The following is a 4,309-nucleotide window of genomic DNA, read 5'->3' as shown; positions in this document are numbered from 1 at the left end:
AACATAATTCCAGCAATTTCCTGGAACAGTAAGTTAATATTTGGCAATTTCTCAGTGCCAGCACAACCCAAATGCAGCAATTTTCTGGCAAAGAAAGCCAGAACCCAGCAGCTTCCCCGTGCTGCCACCAGCACCACCCAGATCTGGTGTTTTCTGTGCAAGTGCCCAGATCTGGAAATTTCCCAGTGCTGGGAAATTGCCCAAGTGCAGCAATTTGCTGGCACAGAAAGCCAAAACCCGCCAACTTTCTGCTACTGGCTCTGGCACCAACCACATCTTGTGTTTGCTGCCCCAGTACCCAGATTTGGAAAATACCTGGTGCCAGCACAGCCCAAGTCCAGTGATTTGCTGGCACAGAAAGCCATAATTTTGAAATTTGCACGTTCTGGCTCCAACACCATCCAGCTCTGGTATTTGCTGGGACTGCCAGTGCTCAGATTTGGAAATTTCCCGATGCCTTCACAGCCCAGGTCTAGCAATTTGGTTTTAGCTAGCTTAGGCAGAGAAGTTCCTTTGGACTGTGGCTTTCCTTTCTCTTGGAATTGTTTAAACCTGCTCTGGACTGAAAACCCAGACAAACACCGGCAGCAGCTCACACCTGTGGCCCACCGAGCTCTGGGACGCTGCATTCCAGCACCAGAGGGACTCAGGAGAGACCGAGTGAGCCAACTACAACCCAGAAAAAGGACTTTCTGAATTTGCCATCTCTTCAGCACTGTCAGAGGTTTTATTTAATATTATTCATTTTTCATGCTTGTGAATACTTTACTTGTTAAATAAACTGGGGTTTTTTCACTTTTCTCCAGGGAAGTCTTTTCCTGAACTAGTAGGGGGAGAGGCCGCTTGAACTTGCTTTCTAGACGGACCCCTTTTGGAGGTTTCCTCCCAAAATTTGCCCTAAACCAGCACAAACAGTCACAATGAAAATTTCACCAGTGGCATAATTTCCTGATGGAAACTCTTGTGACCGAAGCTCAACCTTGCTCTCCATGAGAGATTCTTAGGAAGAGCAGACAGGAGAAGATTCCTGGAAAACTGAAACAGCTTTCCAGAAGGGAAATGAAAATGAAACAAACAATCGAAGATGTTTTCCTCTATTAATTTCTATGCTCCCCTTTTCCATGTTGCACTACTTCTCCATCCCAGTAATTCCAGATGCATAGCACCTCTAAGATCGGTGACTTAGTGATTTTTAGACGCTCTAAAATACCATGAGCCACACACAGTTTTCCTTCCCCTGTTTTTACTGGAAAGCAACACTGGAGATGTAAGTGCAGTGCTGGGCTCAGGTAGGAATCCTACCCCAAGGGAAGGCGGCCTGGCAGTGTTTGACCCTCAGCAAGGACAATGCACAGCAGCAAGCGAGGGGATCGCTGTGCCAGTGTGCAGGAGTCAGGGCTCTGCATCCGGGCTCAAGGCTGCAAAGTTCCCGTGTTTGGGCAGACGGAGGGGCTGTCCCCGGGGCGCGCGGGGCTCGAACGTGGGGCTCGTGGGGCGAGCGGGGAACGGACACGGGGACGAACGGCCCCGGTGCTTCAGTTGCAGCAGCGGCAGCAGCAGCGGTGGCAGCAGCGGCGGCAGCAGCGGCGGCAGCAGCAGCGGAAGAAGCAGCAAAAACAGATTCGTTTTCTCTCTTTCTTTCTCTTATTCTCTTTCTTTCTCTCTCTCTCCCTTTCCCTCTGTTGGGCACCCTTCCCTCGGGGTCCCTTGCCCGACGTCCCTCCCCTCTCCCCGCCTCCCTCTCCCCGTGATGGGCCGGGCCATGCCCCCGGCCCGCCCCCGGCCCCGGGCGGGGCTGCCCCGTGCCCGGCCCCGGCCGTCCCGCCGCGGTCTCGCCTCCGTCCGGCTCTGGCCGTGCGGGCGGTGGCGCTGCCGGGCGGGCATCGGTGCCGGGGGCCGGGGCAGCACCGCCGCCCTTCGGCTCCGCCTGGCCCGAGCCCGGCTCCGGCCCCGAGGCAGGCTCCAGTCCCGGCCCCGGTCCCGGCCCCGGCTCCTCCCGGGGCCCGCGGAGGACACAGGCGGCGCGGCCGCTCCCGCCGCCTTCGCTGCGGCTTCCCCGGCCCGAGCTCCGCCGCTCGGCAGCGCGGCCGCCGGCCCCGAGCCTCCCGTGCCGCGTTCCGAAGATGGAACGCCGGGGCATGGCCGGCCCGGGGCGGGTGAGGGGCGCTCGGGGGCCGTTGCTGGCCCCGGGCCGAGCGCTGACCGCCGCGTCCCGCCCGCAGGGACGGCGCAGGAGGCCCTGCAGGAGCGGCACCGGCTGGGCTCGCTGCTGGGGCGCGCTCCAGGCACAGCCATGGAGCAGAGAGCCCCGAGAGCGCCCAAGCTGGCCTGGGTGGAGGAGGAGGAAGAAGGCCCTGGAGCTACCCCAGCGCAGGAGATTGAAGAGGTGGTGCCGTTCATTCCACCGCAGGAGGGTGAGTGGCAGAGCTGGGCTGCAGGGCTGGAGCCTGCAGCCAACTTGGCCCCATCCAATCCCATCCCATCCCACCCCATCCCATCCAATCCCATCCCCTGGGCAAATGCCCACGGACAGGACAGAAGAGGGGCCGGGCATACACCCTGCAGGGGCCGTGCTCCATCGCCCTGGAGCATCCCGGAGCTCTCCCTGCCGGGGTAGCACAGTGCTGGGCTGTATTCTCTGGCCTCTCCTGCAGCCCCTCAGTTCTGGCTGCGCTCGCTCTTTGCCAGATGCAGCCCTGGAGCGCACACGGGAGCAGGAACGCACCCGTGGCCTCTTCCGCAGCACAGCGCAGGTACCTGCAGCCACCCCCACCTGGGCTGGGCTTCTTGTCCCTGCTCAGCCCAGCACCGTGTGTGCAGCACTCCATGCAACATCCCCGGCTTCTTGCCCTTCTGCTGCAGATTGTTGGCAAATTCATGAAGAGGATTCGGGAGGAAGAGACCAGCGTCATGGGCACTGAGCTCAGAGCATACCCTCCCATCTTCAAAACCAACACCAGTGCTGCCCTGCTGGATATGCTTGTGGAGGAGGGTCCTTCCAGTGCAAAGCAAGTAAGCAGCCTGTGGCCTGACTTCCATCCTCCCAACAATTGCTTGGCCTCCCAAGCCACGCCTGCTGCTTACTGTAAGCCTTGAGGCCATGGCAGTGTGGAGGCAAGGGAAGTACTTTTCTGGGGCAGCTGGGGACATGACTCCCTCTGGCAGCTTTCCAAGTCTCCCCTGCCTTCTCCAGGTGCCCGCCATGGTGAGGTACATCCACCAGTGGCTTGTGGCCAATGATTCTGCCGAGCACAGGCTGGACAAGGCCCTGCTGAATCTCACCAGAGCACACCCGGATGACGCAGTGGTGACGCTCCTGCGTGTGGCCCCGTCCTGTGACAGGTATGGGGCCCACCTGCCCAGAGGGCTCAGGCCTCCCCAGCCCATCACCCTGTACCGCCTGGCCCAGGTGTGTGACCAACAGAGAGTTCCAGGGCCCTCTGGCTGCTGCCTTTCCCAGCCCTGGCATGTCAGCCCCCAAGCCTGCTGCCATGCTGCCTTTCACGCCCCTCAGGGCTCTGTCCCCACAGGGCTGGGCTGCCTGGCTGCTGCTGGCAAGGGCCAGTGGGCAGAGGCAGAGCCGGTGGTCAGCCCGGGCCCCTGGGGATGCCCAGGCCACGGTGCTGTGTCTGAGACCCGCCCTGAGACAGAGCTCTAACCCTGCAGAGCTGCCATCACCATGTGGAAGACCATCCTGTGCTCGCCCAGGACTGCAGAGCCAGTGCAGCTGATACTCCTGGATGTGCTGGGGAGCTGGCCAGAGTGCAGCATGTGCACCTCCGATGGGGACGAAACGGGTGTCTTTGGCCTGGCTGTGAGTTTCTGACACTGGCCTTTGCTGGCCCCAAGGCTGCCTCTCCAGCAGCTCTCCTTCCTCCTTCCCCCACTGCATCTCCCTGCCTCAGGCGCTGGCCTGAAACCTGCCCCAGTGGCAGCTTCAGGCCCACCAGGCCCCGTGCTCCCCCTGCCAAGGTCTCTCGGGGTCTCTCCCTGCCCTGCTCAGGCTCTGCCACACGCACACCTCGGCACTGAGCGCTGTCTCGTGGGGCTTTGTCCATTGCAGGCAACCGTGGTGATGTGGAAGATCCTCCAGGAGCCCCGTGTCCCACGTGTAGTGACGCTGTATTTCCCCCACCTGTTTGTGCATCTGCTCTTCCAAGTGTTCTTCAGCACAGAAGAGATGCCAGAGGAGGTGGATACCTTCTGGAAGAAATGCCAGGAAGAGCACGGCCTTGCCACCAGCCCCAACAGGTGCTCCATCCCACTCCTCCTGTCCCTGCCATGTGGCCTGCAAAGGAGCCAGTGCTGT

At 60.5% G+C, this 4,309-nt stretch overlaps 1 long non-coding RNA gene across 1 annotated transcript; it reads left to right on the top strand.

Moving 5' to 3' along the window:
- The first annotated feature begins 2,358 nt into the window (after positions 1–2,358).
- On the top strand, positions 2,359–2,895 carry LOC134434177 (uncharacterized). Its single transcript, XR_010031816.1, has 3 exons — positions 2,359–2,414; positions 2,689–2,753; positions 2,863–2,895. It is a non-coding gene; the product is annotated as an uncharacterized LOC134434177 (long non-coding RNA).
- The last annotated feature ends 1,414 nt before the right edge of the window (positions 2,896–4,309 follow it).

Source organism: Melospiza melodia, unplaced genomic scaffold (genome assembly GCF_035770615.1).
Source record: "Melospiza melodia melodia isolate bMelMel2 unplaced genomic scaffold, bMelMel2.pri scaffold_32, whole genome shotgun sequence".
NCBI classification, from domain to species: domain Eukaryota; kingdom Metazoa; phylum Chordata; class Aves; order Passeriformes; family Passerellidae; genus Melospiza; species Melospiza melodia.
This window is presented reverse-complemented; position numbering and strand designations above follow the sequence as displayed.